Here is a 23295-nt window from a genome sequence, read left to right on the forward strand (position 1 = left end):
ATCACTTGGTGGCATTTGCAGTTTCTGCTCAGGGGATAACTAGGGCCAGAAGAGCCGGGGATGCTGCTTGTTAGAACTGAGATGCACTAGCTGAGCTGGGGGATGGACCAGGACTGAAAAAAGCAGGAGTGTGGTGCAGGTCAGGACTGAGGGACAGTGATGTGTGGACACCCAGGACTGGATTAGCAGGGGGTGCTGCATGGTGGTTTTTAGGTGCATTAGCAGAGCTGAGTGGAGACCCTGGGATGATAGAAACAAGAGGATGCAGGTCTGGTCTGAGAAGCATCAGCAGATCTCCATGTGATCCTAGAGCCATGGGCACAGGCAGAGAAGCAAGGCGGCTGGGATCCCAGACAAATGGGGTGAAAATCAGCCTTTCCCTACTCTCTATTCTTTTACCCTTTCTAAAGTGAAGGCAACAAACTCCATTTAAAGACAGCAGAGCAATGCATTCTCCCCATGGGGCCTGGGTGGGTGGGTGGAACACCCACATCGCTGCAATCATGGGGAAGATCCCCAGCCCCCTACCTTAAGGCCAAACCCAGAGCACGGGTAACCTCCTAATTCCAAGCACAGTGAATGGCATTGAGCTAACAGAGCAAGGACCTGGGCTGATTCTTCTCTGAACTGAATAAGAATCCAGGCCAAAAACATTCAGATCCCTAATGGCAACTGTGCATTACCCCTAGTTTGTAATGCATTAGGAAGAACCCACAGAAACAATCCCCCTGCCACCCCAAGCATCGAACAAGACATGGGAGTTCTTTCTTATTAAGCTGGTTCCAATCCCAAGTTGGATATGAGGAGTAGAGTGGAGGCCATCCCGAAGCCTGACCCCAGCTCAGCAGTTCTGTGGGTGAGGGAGCCCCCTTGTGTAAGCAGACATGTGGAGCAGAGATAACAGACAAGGAATCATCTTTCTAATGGGCACAGACATTGCATAACCCCAGTGGGGCCAAAATCTCCCCCATGGCAATTAGCCAGTCATATGGAGGGGAGGGCAAGCACCTGGAGATACCCCTGAGGATCAGTCATTTAAATGTACAGCTGCGTTCCTCCCAGCACCTCCAGGGATTCTGGCAGAATCGTATGAGTGCAGCAAGCTCCCTGTGGTGGGGTGTACCGGCTCCGCACTGGAGCGGAAGGGGTTAAAGCAGTGCTCTTAGTGCCAGAAGCCACGCCCCCTGACCCTGCTGAGCATGCTCCACCTGCTGCCACAGTATAAAGGGGAGCAGCCTAGGTCAGTCTGGGCTGGTCCCTGACAAGGAAGAATGCACTTTGCTAGTGCCAGGTGAGGCATAGGCAGGCAGGCTCCCAGACCGTGGGAGTTGGAGATGCACAGGCAGGAGCACAAGTGCTTGCAGACATCCCAGGGAGATTGCAGTTGCCACCTGAGGATCCCAGAGACTCTGAAGACACCCTGGCTTCAACTGCAGGAGTCATGGTAGGATGTAGCCCAGGGAGGGACTGGCCAGTGTCCTGGCAGTAGTTGGTGTGTTGCAGGTGGATTCCCCACCAACATAGTGGTGAACCCATTTGCCACTACCAGGGCCCTGGTGGAGCAGGGAGGGCCTGGTCTTCCCCCTCCCCCCAACCTGGCTGTCCCCTTTAAGAGGTAGCTCACTGAGCCACCTCTGACTCTCCCCATGCTTCCCTGCAGCCTAGGGGAGGCCAATTAGCTTTAATGGTGGGTCTGCCCCACCCCCAGGGCGATGGGGTGTATTGGCCCTGTGAGATTTCCCTTTTCTTCTCTTTTTCTGTGGTTCCCCCTTCCTCCTCCCTGCACACCCCTTTAATACTGATGGGTTTTCCTGCAGCTGATAACCCCCCTGCCCCTCTGTGTTCCCCAGGGTGCATCTATAACCAGGGCTGGTGTAACAACTAGGCAGCCGCCTAGGGTGCCAAGATTTTTGGGGTGCCAAAAAGTGGTGTCTGGCGTCACGGGAGTCAGCTGAGCGGGGCAGGGTGGGGACTGAGGCCTCCATAACAAACCTGCCCCCGCAGTGAGGGGCGCCACTCAGGACGGTCAGCGGGAGCCTGCGGCGGAGCAAGGAGGAGACAGCTGGGCACGGCGACCAGCGTGGCAGAGCGATGGAGCCATTGGGGGAGACGTGACACGGTTCTGAGCTCAGGTGAGCTTTGCCCTCCAATGTGCCGCGCCTGGGGCCTGCTGCAGCTGCCTCCTGGGGTGAGGGAAAGTGAAACTAAACCCCACAGTGTGATGGAGGGGAAAGGGCTGGCGCAGGTGCTGCTTCTGAACACTGACACACACACAAACCCCGGTGGCGCTGTGCCAATGCGGGGAGCTGGCCCTGCTGCCTGGGAGAGTCAAGCTCTGCCCTCCTTGCCCTGGGTCGCCCCCGGAGGGCGAAGTACTCAGAGCCTGGGAACATTTAGAGACCCTGCGAGCTGGGGGCAGTCTCAGCCTCCTCCTTGCTCATAGGTTCCCCTGGGCTAGAAGGGACCGTTGTGATCATCTCCTCAACCCCCTTGCATTAATTCTAACCAACAATGCCACATTATGCAGTATTTGTTTTTGAAAGTTTATAATAAGTAATGCTCCGGGGGCGCAAGGTGGAAGTTTTGCCTAGGGTGCAAACTATTCTTGCACCGGCCCTGTCTATAACCAGAGGTGCCTTTGGAATTTGCCTTTTTAGCCCCAGCTGCAGCAATGGGAACTGCAACACAGCTTGTGGGGATGGGGATGCAAGGCTGCTGCTGTGGTCTCATCCCAATCTGCAGTGGATATTTGTGCTTGGTGTAAAAGGCCTCCAGACTGATCATCTCTATCCCGCATGGGAGCGGTGGAATAGCTGCGGGTCACGACTGAGGGGCATTAACAGAGCTGTGAGGAGTTTAGCTGGATTAAGACCTAGGCAGTATGTGCCCCTGCCTGGGGCTCTAGCTCCTGGAGTCATGGGATAAGATCAGAATCTCAGCTTCCATTTAAAAAGTAGCTGTGTTTCTAGCACTCATGGAAGCAAAGAAGGGATTGGAGCCATGAACCTAGTGTATCCAATGCCTGCCTGAGTCTGAAGACAGCCTGAAACAATAGGTTCAAGAGTTGTGAACTGCCCCAGTCATCTTAAGGGAAACCTGCTGCCACCCCAAGGTGTTGCCAGGCCATGGTGTGGTTGTCTATAGGAGGTCCCACTGGGGGTGTACTGAGAGCCCTCAATGGCACATGTTGCAGTTTGGGACTGAGGGGCACTGGATGAGCTGTGGGAGCTGATCCAGAAATGGAGTGGCAGGTGGGTGCTGCAGGAGATAACAGTGCACTGGCCTAATGGCGTTCGGCGCTCCAGAGCCGAATGCAGGAGGGTGCTGAAGTTCAGACTTGTTCTGAGGTGTATTGGCAGAGTTGTAGCAGTTTGCAGGACTGGACTAGCAGAGGGTGCTGCAGCGAAGATGCATCGACAGATCTGCAGCACAGTTGGAGCAGGAGGGCAGGGGCTAGGACTGACCTCGCAATGGGATTGCGCTATCTAGGGCAGGACTGGAAGAGCAGGGCATGTGTCAGGTCAAGATTGAAGTGCATAGCCAGAGTGGAGGGGTGGCCCACTGCACTGTGCCAGGTTGTAAACCACCTGATTCTCCTTCATGCGCATCAAGTTCACCCTTTATTTTTTAAAGGTACATTTTAAAAGCTGTTTGCACTTTGAGATTGCCAGGAGGTGATCCCTTGGATGCTCTCGGCTCACAGCCTGCAGGGCTAAATAAGAGTATTCAACCCATTTGCCTGTTGAATGGGGAATTCTTCTAGCTTTGAAATCTGCCCTTAACCATGATTTATTTCCTGGGGAGGGAGGGGAATTTTGCAAAGCATCCCAGGAGAATCTGTTGGGCAGGGGAGGCCCTTAAACAACCAGCATTTCTGTTGAGCTGCAGAGATGAGTGGAGCAATCCCAAGGAGCTGGCTAGGGCAGTCTTTGAAGCGCATTATGAACATTTTAAACAGAGCAAAGACGTGTTTAATAAATCCCCCCCCAAAAAAAGTCCATTCTAACCAAAGGCAGACAGGCAATCAAACCTTTAACAAATCCTCATGTGTGAAATGTAAAATATTCCAAAAGGTACCATGTACACAGGCTTGGCAGAATTCAATTTGTACTTGTTATAACTTTGATGGATAATATCAATATTTATTTTAAAGCAGTCTTAAACTTTTTATTGATTTTAAAATTTCACAGTTGTGGGGAATTACTGGGGGCAGGCAATTATTTGAATCTCAGTGTCTACTGCTATTAAAAAGTTAAAGCTCTATCACCATTGAACAAATTGTCAACATATGTCCAAATACAAACTAAACATCCTGAACTCAAACTCGACTAAGTTCTCAAGCAACATTTTTCTTTCTTTGCCTATCTGTAAATGCTGATGATTATCGAAGGGATATTTTTTCATCAGTTTGTGCATGTATGGGGAAATTGGATGTTTACTGACACTCACCAATAAAAATCTAACCCTCTTAAGCCTAAGTATACAAATGATCCATTGAAAAGACACATGCATCAGGGGGATGGATAGATAAGTGGAAAAACTACCACTAGGGTATTACCCCTCCTGAGTGATCCAGGGGTGAGAAGGAAAGTAGAAAAGGGCAGGTGGAGGGAGAAGAAAAAACAGAAGGAAGAGGAATCCTAGAATATCAGGGTTGGAAGGGACCTCAGGAGGTCAGCTGGTCCAACCCCTTGCTCAAAGCAGGACCAATCCCCAACTAAATCATCCCAGCCAGGGCTTTGTCGTGCCTGACCTTAAAAACCTCTAAGGAAGGAGAAGCAAGTCTATGAAATAGAACCACAGCAAGAGGAAAAAGAACAAGATGAATGAGACAGTCTGAGGGAGAGAAAGACACAAGGTTATTATTCTCTCACCTTGTTTGCTTTCCTTTTGGATTCCACTTGTCCCCTGGTGACTATACTGTTGCACTAGCTCATTGTATGGCCTGCAGAACAGTTTTCCACTTCTAAACTACAGTGGCCTTTGTTATGGAGGGGGAGGCCAGTGCAGCAGCAGCTAGGACAAAGCCCTACCTGGCAGCCAAAATGTCTAACACATTGGGACAGGCTTGAACTACCAAAGTTGGAGCCGAATTGCAAAGTGCAGGGGGATGGGTGTTTGGATTTGTGTTGTGGGGGTAGGCCTGTCTCTAGTTTAATGCAGTAGAGCCAAAGTCTGATCTCTGACTTGTGTGCAAAGCAGGAGTAATTACTGAAGCTAGTCAAGTTAACTTGGTGTAAGGGAAATGAGAATCAGGCCCATAGCTTTTTGTCCTTTAAGGTAGTTTCCTCCTCTAGTGCCCATCTAACACCTATTTCCTGGAGCTGTGGTTTTCAACCTTTTTCCATTTGCAGGCCCCTAAACAATTTCAAATGGAGGTACAGGCCCCTTTGGAAGTCTTAGACATAGTCTGAGGACCCCAGGGGTCCACTGACCACAGGCTGAAAACCACTGGCCTAGAAAGTAATGACTGCACATGGGGCAAGGAAAGGGAGAACCAGTCTTTCCCCAGTTCAAGCAGTCCTTGTGCTCTGGTCTCCAAATAAACTTGGATTCTCCTTAAAGCAGCAACAACTTAGGCCTCTGCACTGAGGGGATTGGTGGAGTCCCTGGTAAAGAAGATTAGATTGTCAGTTGTAGGTATTTCAATTACATATGCAACGTACAATAACATCCTTACCTTGTACTGCTCCCTGGCCTGTCTGATGCACAGTGGCCTACAGATCCACTTCTGCCATCCAAGATACAGGCACAGCTCCCACTAAAATCCCTGGGAGTTGTGTGTGCCTATGATGGGCTGCTAGGGTTCCGATGGCCCTGTGCAGGGCCAATGTGCTGACTCCTCCTGGCAGTCAGACTGCGTGGGCCTCAGTGCCATTCCAGGAGCATAAAAGTATCTGTGTAGCTGTTGCTAAATGCAACACACTAGAGAGGAGATCTAGCAAGGAGAATCTTTAGAAAGAGTCAGCAGGGACAAGACTAAGATCTACCTTTTGTTGCTCGAAAGGTAAGAATAAAGGGAACCCCTTGGAAGGGAACATACATGCATGTGTCTGCACTAGGAGTGGAGTAGAGACTCTATTCACATAGTGCCTGTCTGAGAGCAGGTTCTTACTTGGACTTTCCAAGGCTGAACTCCATGTTATAATTATTGTATTACCATAGTTCTAAGAATCCCTAGCTTTGGTCCAGGATTGCATTGTGTAGGCACAGTGAAAACACAGAACAAAGACTGTCCCTGCCTCAAGAAACTTCCATTGATTGGCTTCTTTACGTTTGGATCTTGATCCCACCAGGTTCAGAGCAATCCAGTTCTGATTTGGCAAAGCATTTAAGCATGTGAATACTACTTCCATCAGGTTGATTCCTAGCTTTAGTACTTTGCTGGACTGGGGGCCAGATTACTTGGCACCTGGAAGGATCAAGAAGACCTGAATGAACATCGAATTGCTTTGGAATCTGTGAATCTGCTTGTTAATGTTCGGGTCGGTCATTATCAAGGAGACAATCAACAGACCACAGTGAAACCGGGTTAAGTTCAGACTAGCAAAATTGTCAAAAGTCACCAGCCCCAGCACAGAATCAGCCCCTTACCTCCTTCACTTTTGGGAATGGGCTACAACTCCCCCCCCGAATGTAAAGGTAAAGGGCATGTGGGAGGGAGGAGCGCAGCACTGGGGAGTCTGAGCCAATGCGGTTGTCCTAAATGGCTGCACCCCTACAAATGCCACCTTGTTAGAATTCCTGAGAGAACTTTCCCTGTAGGGCTTGGAACCAAGCAGCCCTTGCTGACCACCTCACAGCAGCTTGGCTTGTATTGTCTCTTCAGGCGCTGTGGAATTTTCATGATGCCGTTCAGGGTGGCAACAGGAAACAGGAGTTGTGAAGCAGTCACAGGCTGTAACAGGCCCTTCACGTCTCCTCAGATGCTGTTAGCAGGGGGAGGAAGCACCTGTTTGGGGTCACCTGCTGGCTGCAATTCTCCTGTCCTTTGGCACTGGAATAGGGGGACCTTCCCCTATATTTCCAGACACTTGGCCTCCTGCAGATGCCCAGTCTGACTGCAAACCTGTGAAATAACCTCGGAGTGACACAATTTGCTGTAGGAAAATAGCCCGAGTCCAGCCTTCCCTCTCCTCCCACCTGCCTTCTCCTTCACTGCTGCAGTCTCCAGGAAATCCTGTAAATGATGAGAGAGTTATTTATGGGCAGCAGGCAGTGGAGGCAATCCACCTTGGGACTCGACCAGTGAAAATCCCTGCAGGCAGCACTTGTGGGCCAGGGTGGAGAATGAGCCAGTCTGCTGGGTGTTTCTTGACTCTATCTACAGGCCCTGAATGGGACACAGAAGTAAAAGGCCACTGAATTATCTGCTAAATCCATTGCCTTGTTCAGCAGCTCAGTGGGCTGACTAAGCTCCTAACCAGCTTGTAAGAGAGGTGAGAACTAGCTTTGGAGTTGAGGCTGTTTCCAAGCTGAGCTATCACAGCTGCAAACCATTATTGGGGAACAGTTACACACACTAACTCTAGCCACCAATGTCCATACAATTTTATGGCCCTAATCCAGCCATCTCATCTAATAGGTGACTATATAAACTGTGTTTAAGTAATGTGACCTGACAGGCAGTGCATTTCTTTGTGATTATAGCATGTGCCATACAGCACAAAGCTAAAGGCAATAATCCCCAAGAGGTGTATTGCCCTGGGTGTCTAATTACTATTATGAAATGAATGTTTTCATTAACATGTAATTTCAAGAAACTGTGCATTCAAGCTATGATTATGATGTAACTGACAGCCAATCGAAAGCTCCAGTCCTATGAAGGTTGCAAAAGCCATTTATGCATCATGTAAAAACACATACCGCATGGGTTAAGGTTAATGATATCCGGTTTGCAAATATTTATTTCTGCAGCCAGGTGATATATGGGACCCTTGTGTGATGAGCAGCATTTCATTTTCAACTTGGAGCAGCTCACCTGCTCCCTGCTTACTCATCCACCTCCTCAGCCCGGGCTAATTAACACATGCCAAACTCTGAGCAGCTTTCAGACACCCAGGTAAGAACAAATGCAACAAACAATTTATTCCCTCCCTTGGGGGAAATGAGGAATAACCCCTCAGCCCCCCTCACCAAAAAAAAAAGCAACTATTGCCCTGGTCCAGGTTGGGCAATATTCAGTGGTGGACCAACAACAGTTTTAAGGTCTGATATCTTGCGACCCATCAGGGCTAGAAATACCTGCAATATCCTATTGAGGACCCAGGCGTCCTGCTTTCTAACATCTAGCTTTTATGGGTTGTGAAATCACAAACTGTAAAACTGACAGCCTGATGTAAACAAAAATGTCATGGGAGGCCAATTCTGCTCTCAGATCCATGAGCACAGCTCTCATTGAAGTCGATAGGTGGAAGTTCAGTGTAACTGAGTGTGTAACCAGGGCCATAGGTTTTTAAGTTATTCATATTAAAGATGAAATTGGATCAGAACCTTGGCTCTAAAGACCCCTGAACTTCAGGGAAGTTCTGTTCTAATTCTAGACTTCTCTGTTCAAGTTTGTCTGTATAATGAGCCCAAACAACCCACCCAACCCCCAAATCTTGGCTTTGGGCCCTCTTCTTAATTCATAGCAATATTCCTGTCACCATAGAGGCTTATAAAAAGAATTAAGTATCAGGATCTCAGGCACTGGTCAAGGCCAGTAGTCACAATCTGCCCAGGTGTCCTGCTGTAGGATTAGGTTGGAGACAGTGAGCTATGCCAAGTCAAAAGTCCACTGTGTCTGCCAAGGTTGGGATAGCGGAGCCAGGCAAGGTACCAGGAAATACAAGAAGAAGCCAGGATCTGCCTAGCTGCACAGATAGCCTCCAACTGTTCTCCCTGGCCTTAAATAACACACTGGAGCCAACCAGGGGACTCAGTAGACCCTGCCAATCCTGGCCTCCATGAGCAGCCTCCTCCGAGGTGCCTGTCTGCTGCTCTGCTAGAGTTGTCAAATGGCAGCGTGGCTGCAGCAGCTACCAAGGAGCCAGCAGTCATGGGTTCAAGAGCTTCATGCTAAAGTAATTTACATACTGGTGGAGGGATCTGATTATTGTTACAGTGGTTCTTGTTGTGCAAGGCCCTGCACAAACATAGTGACAGACAGTCCCTACCCCAAAGAGTGTACACCCTAAAAAGGCAGGACAGACAAAGGGTGAGGGGAGGCAGAGGCCCTTGATCACCCAGCAGGTCAGTGGCAGAGCCAGAGGATTGGCCCATGTCTCCTGACACGCGGTCCAGTCCCTGATCCATTAGACACACATTAGAGAAACATACATGAATCTTTTCTCTAATGTGTCATACTACCACCAGCTGTTAGGTTTATAATGGGTTGTTTTTTGGCACGTGCTTCACAAGACTTGCCTAAGCTAAGGGCTTTGCTTGTTGTGAGTGATGCAGGTGCCCCAAACTTAGGCCAGTATCACCCTCATGCCACCACGTGTTCTGTATGCTGGATGAGAGACCAAGCCATGTAACTTTCTTCATCGTTATATTGGCAGGAGCCTAAGGTGACCACGCCCCCTATGAGTTTAACTTGCTCTGCCACTATCTTCCTAAGCACATACTAGCATGCCCATCAAAGCATTCAAAGCTTCCTGGAGCCACTGGTTGAAATTACTATAGCTCAGCCCTTCATTCTTTCTAAGGAAGAAAAAGTGAGCCCCATGCAGTGTATAGCATGGTGGTTTTCAGAACACTGGCATTGCCATGCCAGGTCAAACCAGTGGCCCATCCACTATCCTGTTTCTGACAGTGGCCAGTACCTCCAAGGAATATGCTAAACAGCAGTGATGGGAAAACTGTCCTAACATGACCAGAGGAAAGTTTCTTTCTAAGCTAGTCTTGTTGAGTCTTTCCTATCCTATTCTGCACAGATGTAAAACTCCCAGAGCTCTTTCTGTGAGCAGGGGTGTGCTGTTGGGTATAAAATCTCACTCCTCAATTGACTGCCCAGTCCCTGAGAGCAGTTATACCTAGTGATTGGAGCCAGACCTCCCTGCCTAGTGGTTACAGCCAGGGACAAGAACCAGGAGTTAGAGCCAAGGGTCCGTGCTGGAGTCAGAATCTGGGTAAGGGAGTGGGGTTGGAGCAAGGCTGGGAACAAGGGAAGCATAAGAGACACTACGACTGCAGGCATAAGCACTGAGCAGCCAGCAACCTCCTTGTTTTATGGTGAAGCAGACTCTCTTGCTGAGTCTGTGACCATCAAGTACTGGATTCCTCAGTAACTCAAGAATTAGTCTTTCATCTTTGCCAGTATTTTTAAAGAATTGCGATATTGGATGTAGCTTTGTTCTGTTTTTTAAATAGGACCCAATTTTTCTGGTGCTCTTTCTAGGTGTTGCAGTGAAAATTTGGATAGTTAAGGGCCTCTGTGTTTTTTCAGATAAATACCCGCTTTGAGGGTACCCTCTTGTCATTCCCACAGGAGATGACCAACTGTTTCCTGGACCATGTACATTCCACATAAACCTTCTTTATTAGAAACAAATAACTATTTAAACCACAGTTGACAGTTAAAATTCTAAATAGAGCCACTTCTCTCTCTCTCTCTTCCCCCTTTCCCTCCCCCTCCCTCCAGGCCCTTGGAGTATATCAGATTTTGTGACTCCTGGGCCTAATTCACAGAATCTTTCCCCTTCATTTTGTTTGCCCATAGTTCCTGCCATTCCTCTTAATGCCTTTTTTAATTAGATTTTTAATCTCCAGTTTACCTAAAGGGATCTCTAAATCAACTTGCTCGTGTTTGACAGCAATTTTTTGCGACTTTGTCTGCCAGGTTGTTGCCCACCATGCCAACATCCACGGAGATCCCTGATATTACTGTGATTCCACCTAACTGCATCAATTCTGTTAACAGTAGTAATTCATTAGATATCACTTCTGATATCTGATGTTGTATTTCTGATCACCAGTAGTCCCAATAAGGAAGCAGGACAGGATGACACACATCTATGACTCAACTTAATGCCAGCATTATCCCTGCCAGTTCAGCAGTCAAAATGACTACAAAATTTGATGGCCTTGCAGCTTTCTTGATGCCCAGTGAAAACAGAGAATGCTGTTCTCACTCTGCCTGTTCTTACATCTTTGGAGCCATCAGTATACATTTGGCAGTAGTGTCCCCATTTATCATAGATATATTGACTTGCTAATCTAGCACATTTACCACTCCCTTTCCTCTGTTAATTTCATTATATAATTCCATATCTACCTCAGCAGGTATAATTTCCCACTTATAATGCATTCCCCAATGCTATAGCTCTTAACCTCTTAGGTTTTTCTTTTCACTAAGATCCTTTGTCCATTCTTTAATCCTACTTACATGAGACATTTTGAATTTTTCTCTCTTCACTGTTGTCAGTGACTTTAGCGCAAAAGGTTAAATCTAAAAACTTCATTCTTAAAGTAACAGCTGCGAGTGAAATGCCTATCTGCAGTACATCAGCATTATGATGAAGGTGCCACATGGCATTCACAACACCTGAGCTTGGATTGAGTCGAGCTTTCTCAAATTCAGTTTTGATGCCAAAGCGAAGACCTGGCATAGTCAATAATTGGTGTTAGCTCTCTGTACCGCATTACGGCTGCTTGCTTATCCACACCCCAGGAAGTTCCAAATATACTGTTAAGTCAGTTGATTCTGCCTGTACACTTATCACTAATATTTTCAACTTGATCCTTCCAAGTGCTGTCAAATATCACACTTAAAAAATCTGAAGCTTTTAACTGTATTTATTTGCTGCACAAATAGATAAGCCAGCAGCCTGCACAGCTATTGAGCCTAAATGCAGACTAGATGGCTCTTTGCATCCAATCAGGTGATTCTGTCACAGCCCAGATGGACTCGTTTACTGGCCTGAGGGATGAACCAGCTAGCTCCAGTCTCAGTGGAGGGAATTCAAACCCATAGGCCCTGACAACAGCAGTCTCCTCCAGTGCAGAGGAGGCTGAATGCTACTACTGGTATATCTAAATATAAAAATAGGATTACTATGTTGATTTTGTCCTCTTGTCTCCTTCTGCTTTATGTAATGTTTTGAAACGGCTACCATAGCTGTGCAGCTTTAAGACGGTAATTCTATCTATCCCTTATGTAGTCATCCCACAAACACTTCCCACATTGGATATAATGTAATCCCATCCTTCCCAAGCCAGTGGATAAACTGTCCAACTATGGAACAAACCATTTATTCAAACCCTTTAATTCCCTCCCCATCACTGATACCTAATCCCCACGGGCCTCTAACATTCCAAAGCAGAGCCACTTTTAGGTGATAGCCATTTTTTTTTTTTAAACCAGTCCACCACCAAAAGAGAATTTGTTTTCCTTCTCCCTTCCCACAACCAATGGCAGGCCTTGCAAATTACAGACATTATTGGCTTCAGTCTTGGACAAATGACAATTTAAGGAACAACGTTACTGCTGTTCAGTGGGATCCAGTGTTTGAGGCATTGCCCGGTGCTGGTGTCTAAGATTTCCAGCCCATTTTGCAGCAGCAGCATAGGCTCTCGCAAGATTCCCAGGTGGATCAGAACACTCCATATTGTGGCTCAGCACCTGCCCAGAGGCACAAGGGGGGCGGGGGAGGAGGTGTGCATCCTTTGCATCTCCAAAGCAAGATCCAGGCACAAATGCAGGCCTTGCATCCTCCTGAAGGAGGGGCACAAACCTCCACCACAGGGTGAAGTAGTTAGGGGTCAAGGTGAACCAGTGGGTTCTACCATCCTCTTCTGCACCCATCAGTACAGCTGGCCAGGCTCAGACTGTACCATCCCTGAGGCACAATCCCTCCAGCAGGGATATATGCCAGAGGAGGAATATTCTAACTTCTTCATGGTATGGGACAGAAGCTGTATTGTCTCATGGCTACCACCTCCTCTCCTGCTGGCCACTTCCCTCACATTCACGATAACCTAACCCAGCATCACTGGGAACTATAGTAATTGTTTCTCTCCCAGCTGCCATCTTGGCTGACAACGCAGGGACTGGACCACATAACCCTACACCTTGAGCTACAACACTGGGCTTTCTAGCCAGCAGCTGTAACAGACTCTCAGCAGCTATGGGTGGGGGCACACACTGAGCAGTGGGTTACACTTACACAGACAAGCAACATTAAGAAAGGATTTAATGCATTTTTAGTTTCTTTTAATGCAACTTCTTGGTTAGATATTTGGTAGAGTAGAGGGCACCATCTGCCCAGCCAGGTCTCCAGGGGTCACCAGCAAAGCTCCAGGGACCACAGTTAAATCATTGCTATCATAGAACAAAGACACACAATCATACCCAACAAGGTGTGCCATTATACTGGAGACCAACATGCCTTTAGTGAACTGAGTCACAAAATTTAAGGCCTTGAACTATCCAAACTACTTGCTGTTACATTTCTGTTAATAAAAAAAAACCAACATTGTTAATGTCTAGAACTGAAAAATAAGGTATTTCTTGACTAGCTTCCTTGACCAGCTAGAGTCAAAAGTCATTATGAACCAACATTTCCATTCCATGGAAAATTCCAACATTTTGAAAAAAAAAATTGTTCCAACTTGGAACAAAAAGGAGAAATTTTGAAATTTCCTGTGAAGTGAAAATTTAAAGAATTGATTCAGGGATCAAAAGGTTTCATTTAGATAATGAACAGTTTCAGTTTGATAATGTGTCCTTTTGATAAGGTAAAATGTTTTAATTTGACTCGTATTCATATCACATAATATTATGCATAATAAATGTTAAATAGAAAAAAATCAAAATTAAATTGATCAAAATTATAAAGCCAAAATGAAACATTTTTACCTTATTGAAATAAAAGGTTTTGACCTTAACAAAATGAGAAGTCAAAACAATTTGACTGTTTCCTGTAGAATTTCATGGACCTCAACATGTTCCCTCACAACTTTTTCATTTTTGACAAAACCACATTTTTCAAGGCAGGGTTTTTTTGTTTACACCAGCTCTATTTTCATTCTGTCTCTCAACCTCCACCCAATAGCTAAGCAGTTAATAAACTCCTATATAGCACTCTTCAGCAGAAGATCTCACAGCACCTTGTAAAAGAAGGTAAAGATTAATCATTATTCTCATTTTACCTGCAAGGAAATTTAGATTCCCAATTCAGTGTCTTGCCTAGTGGGCCATATTGCCTCTTCAGGCATTTGGCTGGAGAATGAGTACTTAAAAATCTTCATTAGCCCTATACCCAACGTAGAATTGGCACCATGCTCAATTCACAGGCCTCTATAAACTGGATCTCTAAAACAGGGCTTTGTACCTTTCATAGAATCATAACATACAAACTAAGGAAAACTCTTATCCTTTGTGACAGTTACCCCACAGGAAAGAAACATTCATTTCCAGCCTGTTTCTAAACATACTGACAGTAGGTGATTCAGCTCAGCTGGAGGAAGAGAGGCAGAGATGGAGAACAGCAATATGCCCAGTGCTGTGTGGTAAATGAGAAATTAATTGAGCACTTTCTTGTGATTTCCCCCCCCCCCCCCCAGTCTTTTCAGCTGACAATACACTTCTGAGCAGAGGAGACAGGTGTGGTTATGATTACAGCCATTTATCTCCAAGGCCGAGCCTTCCTCGGTTATTGCACAGCTCCTGACTACACTGCCACGGTTGTCTTCTGAAGCACCTTCCTTTCCATTGCCGTGCGCCCACTCCTAACTTCCACACCAGTTCTTGCCTAGAGAGGCAGTGTCTGCTGTAGTACCCCTTAGCTTTTGAGAGAAGTCAAGTACTGCCTGCTCATGACATCTGTTTGTGGGCCTGGGAAGCCTGGGCTCCTTGTCATGGGCGAAATCCCACCAGCCCTTCTCACGTGGAATGTATGTAACCTGGCTGCAGATCCCAGGTTACATACGCTGCTCTGTAGAGACAAACATTGAAATCTAACTCCTTGGTCCTAGTGGTGTCCATAGGAAAATATCTGGTTAATGGTAGCTGCTGCTGTAAGCCCCTGGTGAGTGTGGGTTACAGGTCCCACTCTGTGGCACTGCACAGTGGTATCTATGGATTGGTACAGTGACCACGGTACCAGGGCATCATTTCAGAAAAACTCTGCCTGGGAATTATGGGGGAGTTCTGTTAGTATCCCCACTTTTAGCTCTGGAGGTCTCCAATTCAATCCCTCTGTCAGACAAGATGGTGGCCATTCCACCATGGCCACTGAATGCTCAATCAGCCACTCTCTAATGTTTGTCCCAAAAAGCTTCTGAATTCTCCAGGCTGTTATCAGGTACAGACCAGAACAAGCTATTATGGAAAAATAAATCTTTGCCTGCCTGTCAGACCCCAGCATCTGCTCCTGGCAACCTAAATAAACCAGGGCCTTAAGACAGAGGAAGATAATTATTTGGGGTCTGAATCTCAGTTACTCTGTTCTTGCACATGGAGCAGGGTTCAGGGAAATGTGGCATATACTGGCACCATACACGAACATTCCCATCTTATAATGGTGGAAGGACATTCAGGACATGCTTGTTCACTATGAGAATGAATGACCCATTCCCAACAATGGACGTCATCCCTGGGGTTCCAATGCCCTCCTTCAGCTGACAATTTTCCATCAAAATGTGTTTGTGTGAGGAGAGGTGTTTTTGTTTTGATTTTTTTTCCCCAGCAAAACAGAAATTTTCATGGGAAAAAAAAATCATTTTCCTCTCTAGCTTTTGGGGCTTTGTATTGTATAATATTTGGTTGGCTGGTTTGGGCAGTGGAAAACTATTTTCTGCCCAGAAACAGAAAATAATGGACTTTTTTCTTTCAAAACAAAATTTTTCATGGGGGAGAATAATCATTTCCCAACCAGCATTACCAGAATAGTTCTACTGAGACCGCTGGAGTCCCACCATTAAAAACCTATTGGAACACAGAGAATCAGACCTCATGTCTATAAGCCCAAAGATGGTCCAAATCTATAACCTCCAATCCAAGCCCTGCTGGGCCATGGGAGAATTGGATACTATATCACAGATACCTACTCCTACCATTTTGGTTCTGGATTGGATCCAAAACAGGTAAAGGCCCAGTATCCAGTCCTGCCATTTTTAACTTTGCAAGGCCTTGTCACATCTGACCCGTACTCCTGATTCACCCTTGAACCCAGAGTCCCAATTCAACCTTAATTCAGAGCTGAGCACCACTCCCTTGGCCAACCTCATTATGACCAGTCACTGTATGTCTGCAGCCGTCTGTCAAATACTTACCTTTTGGTAACATTATTGTTGAGTAACAACCCCTGGTGTGTGTGTGTATTTTTCCAGAAACCATTTTAAAATTGAGAGTCAGTAAGGTGAAATAGAGCCTATACAAGCAGACCAGAACAGGGGGCTGATGCAGGACCAAAGGATGCAGAGACACAATCGCTTCTCTGAGGCCCCCTTCCACTAAGAGGGTTGTAATTAGATACTGGCCCTCAGGGCCGGCTCCAGGTTTTTTGCCGCCCCAAGCTCAGGTGGGGCTGGGGCTCTCAGATGGGGCTGGAAGTGGAGGGAGTGATGTCACCTTCTCCCAGCGCCTGCAGGGGTTTTACCCCCTCCCCTGCCCGGCCGCGCAGAGAAGCCCTGATATAAGGGGTGGCACAAGGCAGTGCAGCTGAGATGGCGCAGCCCCGGCTCCCTGGCAGGACTTGTCCTCTCTTCCCCAGATAGCGGCTGGGCCCTGGCCGCTCCGCATCCTGGGGCTGGGCTTCCCCTTCCCGCTGTGGCTGGGGGCGCGGCGCCCTCGCCCCATCTAAGTGGTGCAGCTCCGAGAGCGCAACTGCCCCGAAAAAAAAAAAGGCTGCCCGGAATGCTGCCCCTGGAAGTGTGCTGCCAAGCACGTGCTTGCTTTGCTGGTGCCTAAAGCTGGTCCTGCTGGCCCTAACCGTGGTTTAGCCTCCATCCTGCACCACTTCATATGTGCTGGCTGGGGGAGTGGAGCCTAGGTACCATCACTCCCTACCAATTTGCTTGGGAAGGAGGGGACAAAGTCGGAAGATACACTGCACTTTTACCTTTCTGCATCAAGTTCTGGGAGTGGATCTTACTATCTGTTCTGTCTCTCCAGGGCTACCTATGCCACGCATCCATCTGACTCAAAATCTCCCAGGCAATTTGCGTTGGGTTTGGGGATCCTATTAAAATCAAAGTGCTAACACTGTAAACAAATCATTCATTTCCTCACCCCGAGCTGTGGTTCTTTTTTTGTCCTTGATTAGTTCGCCATCCAGAGCCAATTTTTACAGCCAAGTCAGAGGCTTCACAGAGACCCTTTACCTTAGCGGCTGCCACTCCAGGAAGGGGCAAAATGGTTTTGGCTGGTGGCACTGAGGATGACCTAGTTTTTTCTCTTTTCCCTCCCCAAAGAGAAAATTGGGAATCACGAGTCTGGTGCCACTGACCTTCCCTTCCCTTGTGTATATGTGCGTCTCACTCTCTGGCTCCTTGACAACAAGCTGTTGCCTGTGACCAATTATATTTTCTGGTCTTGCTCTGATGAAATGAGGAGGACTTCAAACAGAACAAAGCCACTAGATACTGTTGGAGACAAGGGTACAAAAGCGACATCTTCTGGACTTCTGCCCTAATGAGAGCAATTTTTTTTTTGGTCCAAACATTTGAAGCAAGGAGGTGCCGTCTATTGCGACCCCCTGCTGGGGTTAATACTATTATCCAGTCCGCTCCGGCTGGAAATTAAAACAAAGGCATTTGCCTCTTTTAATGAGAAGTGACAGTGGCTCCAGTATTTCAGAAGGGAATTAGAGAAAGAGGAGTTGCTGTGGAGCCAGTCTCCCCAGTTGTATCTATAGGCCCTCGTGCCCTAGGCTTCCCATGGGATCAAAAGGCCATCTACCTGCTGCTGAATACAAACTACCCAATCTCTCTCTTTTCTCCCCCCCTCCGCCCCCGCACTGAAAAATCTACTTGCCTTCCCCTCTATTCCTGCAATATATTGGAAAATGAAACATCTGAAGCACAACACAGAGATTTATTTTCAAGGGACGTGAGGGGCCAAGAGATGACACAGCAACAAGGAAACTTTTTACCTTCCTGTCACAGACACCGGCTCACCTCTGATAATGAAGACTAGCCAGAGCTGGTTTAGTCAAGATTTAAAAGCAAGAGTGTGGGGTGGGATTTAAACTCTCAAGCTAGGGACATAATTCAGCCACTAACAAAACCGGTGAAAAATGAAAAACAAATGTTGTGGAAAAAAATACTAAAATTTTAAAGGTGTTTTCATAGCAAAAGCTTCAAAATGAGCCCTTTTTTATTTTTGCAAATTTTTTGTGTACTTTTTTTGGTTTGTTGGTTTTGGGAGAGAAAGGGGGGGCGGGTCTCAATTTTTTATCAAGCAGTTACCACATTTTTTTTTACCAAAAAACAGGTTTTTATAAATATTTCAGTATTGGTTTTGATAAAAAAAATTAATTGTTGACCAGAAATGTGACTCTTAATAATTTTTTTTTAAATCCCTTTTTCAGTGGATAAAATTTTCATTTTGGGCAGCATTACGAATGGACGTGAAGCACAGACTTTCTCTGGGGGCAGGTATCCCCTAACTGCCTACTGCTAGGTTTCTTGCATCTTCCTCTTAAGCCGCTGGTACTGCCTCCTGGACTAGATGGACGATTTGGCTGATCCAGTCTGGTAATGCCAATCTTCCCATGCAATAAGTACGTGAAACAGTAATGCAGAAATCTAGAGTGCTTTGGATATTGGAGAGTACAGGGCAGGGGCACCATTTGCTATGGGGCAGAGCCCTACTTCCGCTCCTTTCCTCCCCTGACTATAGGTGGCAAATTTCTGGGCAGCTGCCTAGAGCAGCAGATTTGGCCCAGCTGTCCTTCTGTCAGGAGGGAGAAGCGGCCAGGCCAAATTTGAGTTGATGTTGCAACCCCATGTGCCAGATCACAATGCCACTCACTCAAATGTGGCCTGGCCACCCGTCCATCATGATGGAGAGGCAACCAGGCTAAATCTACCACCCTAGGTCTATGGAGGTGGAGGGGCAGCAGATTATCTTGAGCAGATTCTGGCACACATACCCTTCCCACCGGCCAGGCAGCAGGAGCCTGGGTCAGAGCTGAATGTGGAAAAAGCCAGGCCCCAATCCCACGCAGGGCTGGCCGTCAGTGAGACACCTCTCTCCCAGCCCCCCATCCTCCTCACTCCCCAGAATCCGACTGGCCTCCCACCTCACCACCCCACTCTGGGATGGGCTCAGAACACTAACACCTCCCCCATGAGTGGCTGCAGCCTCAGAAGGGATGAAGAAGTGGGGAAAGTAACACAGCTGCCCCCAAAATGTTTTGCTGACGTGATGTCCTGGTACCGTGGTCACTGTAGCAAAGTTAGCATGTCCTAACTGCCACCACACAGTGGTATCTGAGATTCTGAGATGACCACATAACTGGCCACTAATATTTAATGAACATGGCTTGAGTTCCCTTCCCCTCCCCCCTTTTCTGTTCTGGAGTGTGAACAGCTGGTGAAATTCTCCAAAGGGCTTGTGATGGCAAAGGACTGGTGAATAATTCTTGGGGCACAGATCATTTCAGAACAGTTTGGGTACATATCCTCAACACGTGCTCTGCTAGTTAGCACTAAAAGGTGCGGGCTAATGTTTCTCTTCCATGATTGGATGACTTAGGTGATTAACCACCAGCGCATCCAGGGAAAATATGCCCCTGCCCGCACAATCCTCTGTGGCCTTCATGAGACTTAAACCGTGCATAAGTGTGAATTTCATCCCCCGTGACTACTCACAACCAAAATTCACTTTTCACCATTATTGGCCCAAGTAGGCTTGGAAGGTTCAGATGCTGGCAGGAAACAAACATTTAATGCCAGTCGAGAAGGCATTAAAGAGCTCCTGTGGGCACAGTCAGCCAAATGGGAGCATCTGTGATGCTTGTCAAGTCTGGAGAGATGCAGGCCCTTACAAAGGCTGATGCTAGCTCAGTTTGGGGTGGTGTTCTGGGAGGTAGGGCTATCACCCAGAGCTCCTGGAAGCAAGGGTTGCTGTCTTGGAGAAACTGCGCATGAACCTTGCCTGCCCAGAGCCTCTCAGAAAGGAGAGTGAATGGGTTTTTTTTCCTTCTCTCTCTCTCTCTCTTCTGAAGTCTCTGGACTCCACCTTTTGTGGGCTGTGGCAGCATCATTTAGACTACTTTGTCCCTGCTGTGGAGGACCCTGGAGCAACCCCACCAGGATCTGGGGAGACAACAGCAGTGCCCACTCTTCCCAGGGGGGCTCTGAAGAGATATTACCTACTACAATAGTCAATTAGTCATGTAGAAAGTCTCTAATTTAATTTACTCATAGACCATTTTTTTCCACCCCTTGCTCAGCTCTGACCATTGATTTCCTGTCTGTGTAGAACAGAGGCATTCAATGAGGTCTCTGGGTGGTAATGGGAAGCAGATGAGGACTTCTCTGTGACATCTGTTATATCAGGAGAACATGAAACACCTGGTTTCCCCCGACAAGTGTCACAATTACAGCTGGTTGGGAATGTGGGGGGTGAGGGGTTGAGGAAAATTTGATTTTGCTTAAATTGGAAACTCAAAAGTCAAAGTATTTAGGTTTTTGGTTTTTAAAAAAAATTCAAAATTTTCTGGAAAAAAAGTCATTTTGTCAAAACCCCTGTTTTCTATCAGAAAAAAAGAGTTTGGAAAAATTTCAACCAGCCCCACTTAGAATCCTTCCAAAACTAGCCCATCAACCGGGTTTCTCTCCTTGCTCCCAGAACCCCCAGCCTCTCTACTTGACCCCAACTGTCCTGAGAGCTGTGATCTCAGCTGTTGACCCCATTCTGCTATTTCAGGAGTCTAGGAAGTAAGCTCCACTGTTGTTTTTCAGATATTTTCTGTACTCCTCCTCCTGAACAACTCAAACTGACATTTATTAGGCCACCATTTTGCACCTCTCAGCTTCATTTTGAGATACTATTACCCTTAGCTTTACACTTCCCTTTCAATAGCCCCCCAGACATGTACACATAGTGGGTTTAAACTGGTGTAATTTCATCCCTGAACTGGGGCCACTGGGCCAAATTAATCTGTGATATAACTCCCACTGAACCCAGTGGGGGCTCCGAAACTGAAGATGCTGAGACTCCAGAACACTACATAAGTGAGTTTTTGAACTGTGTTTCATGAGTATCTACCCAATACAAGCTAACCTCCCAACGTCCTGTCACAGCATCCACCAAGTTCAGTGTAAAACCCAGGATGGATTCTCTGGTGCATTTGCTGAGGGGAGGGGTACAGGTGTTTCTTTGGTTGTTACAAAGTCCTTGTTTGGAATTATGAAGGGATATCTCCCAGAAATAAGTCTCAAAAGAACAGGCTTCCTCCTGCAAGATTTCTTGCAAAGTTTCTCTCATGGTAGTTTGATGTTTCTGTTTTTGGCCCCTGATGGAAGACAGAAATACAGAGGAGAGTAAACATGGAAAAAAAGAACTAAACTTTTTCAAACCTTACAAAAGCATTGATTCAGGATCAATATACATGAGGGGTTTGACCTGACTTCTCCATACAAAAAGCAAAGATACTTTCTGTCAAAATGTCCTTTGCTTTACACTTAGAACAAGAAAGAATGAAAATAAAATTTCTAGGAGAGAGCAGAGTGTATATTTACTTCCTCTGTAACAGTCTGTACTGAAATGAATACAAAACGGCTGCCTTTTTCTGTAGATGGCAGAGTCCTTAGAGATATACTAGCACAGGACATAGAAACCAAGAGACAATTGCAGAATTAAATACACTACAGGATCCTTATCAAAGCTGGTTCAGCCCATTCTTAGGAACGGCCCAGAAATGTAGGATCATATCAGATGTGAGCGAGATCCTTTTGAATGTTCCTCAGCCCCACCCGCAGAGACACAACGGCAACCTGCAGTAAACGGGCTGGCACCACGCATGCGGGACTCACCGAGCATACACTGGACGTGGTCGCTTGCTAACCAGGGGAATGCAGTATTAATGAAGTGTACCTGATTGCCTGCACTGCTCGTAATCCATCTCCATCAAGGCTGGGGGCTGTTGACAGGGTGAATGGAAGCGAATGAGTCCATCATCCTTGCTGAGGTCTGGAAGGGGGAGGAGAGAAATCCCAGGGGAGCAGAAACCCTGCAGCTCTCCAGTGCAGGTACTCAATAAATAGCAAGTGATAAAACAGGAGTCTGCATCAGGAAATCAATTAGATGTGGGGCCTTTGGTTTGCTTTTTTCCCCTCCTTTCCTTCAATTGTTCAGGAAAATGTCTAAGGTTAGGGTTATGGAATTGTTTTCTTCTTGAGGCAGCATCTGTCTGTTACCTGCATTCACAGCTAAAGTGCATCCGAGCTCACTCACTCAGAGGCTTTATGTTTCTTTGCCTCCCCCCTTTTCCGGCTTAGACACAGAGTCTGGATTCGGAGAGGTCATTGGGGTCCCACATCTGAAATACGCACAGCCTGGAGATGGGTTATGATTGGAAATAGGCCCCAAGTTGCAAAATTTAGAGTTATAATTTAATCCCTTAAAGCTCAGGATCTGGGAGTGCCCCCCCCACCAAAATAAGCACCAGCTGCAACATTTTTGCTCTGTTTCAATTTTAACCACCCCCAAACCTCAGAGATGGCAATGGGGTGGGAGGTGGATCGGGGGGGTTGGATCCATCTATAGTCAAGGCAAAAGTTAACAATGGGTTTGGAAGAAAATAGTCCTGGGAATCCACTGCCATCAAATGGAAAATGGAATAGCTTAAGCTGGACAATAAGGGGTTAAGAGCAGTGGGTAGGGTCAGGCATGTTATGATGTCTAGCACAGGCTGGGGAAATCAGGCCTAGCTTCACCTGTGATGCAGCAACTGGTCCCCTACCTCTTCCAGGTGATCCTGATGGTTTGGCTTAATTACAGTTATCGGACACAGCTGGGAATGAGTCAGGACATTGACACGTTTGGGACATTGATACCCTGGGAGGGGTGGGACAGAACATAACCCAGCTGGAGGGTTCCATCCCAAGAAGGGGATCACCAACCGACCTGAATAGGGTTTGGTGGAGGTGAATGAAGAGAAAGCCCCTGCAATGTGGTGCCCAGCCATGAGGGGGTATGTGAGTGGTAAGTCAGTCTTCTGCAATGTTCTTTGTGTTCAGAAGTTGCCTTGGGGGGGTTTCATATTCTGCTCCTGGCTCCGCTGCAGTCCGCTGTACTAATCCTCACTTGAGCACATGTCTTATCATGCTGGTATGTTCAGTCACTCAACAGCATGT

At 46.9% G+C, this 23295-nt stretch overlaps 1 long non-coding RNA gene across 2 annotated transcripts; it reads left to right on the forward strand.

The window, feature by feature from the left end:
* Nucleotides 1-1264: 1264 nt before the first annotated feature.
* Nucleotides 1265-23026, forward strand: LOC120385914. 2 transcript variants are annotated; one of them, XR_005589412.1, is made up of 4 exons: nt 1265-1444; nt 2005-2132; nt 6830-8062; nt 22940-23026. It is a non-coding gene; the product is annotated as an uncharacterized LOC120385914 (long non-coding RNA). The 2 variants fall into 2 exon arrangements; XR_005589411.1 differs by lacking the exon at nt 22940-23026 and having other exon boundaries at nt 6830-9970.
* Nucleotides 23027-23295: the final 269 nt, after the last annotated feature.

Source organism: Mauremys reevesii, linkage group 18, assembly GCF_016161935.1.
Source record: "Mauremys reevesii isolate NIE-2019 linkage group 18, ASM1616193v1, whole genome shotgun sequence".
NCBI lineage: Eukaryota > Metazoa > Chordata > Testudines > Geoemydidae > Mauremys > Mauremys reevesii.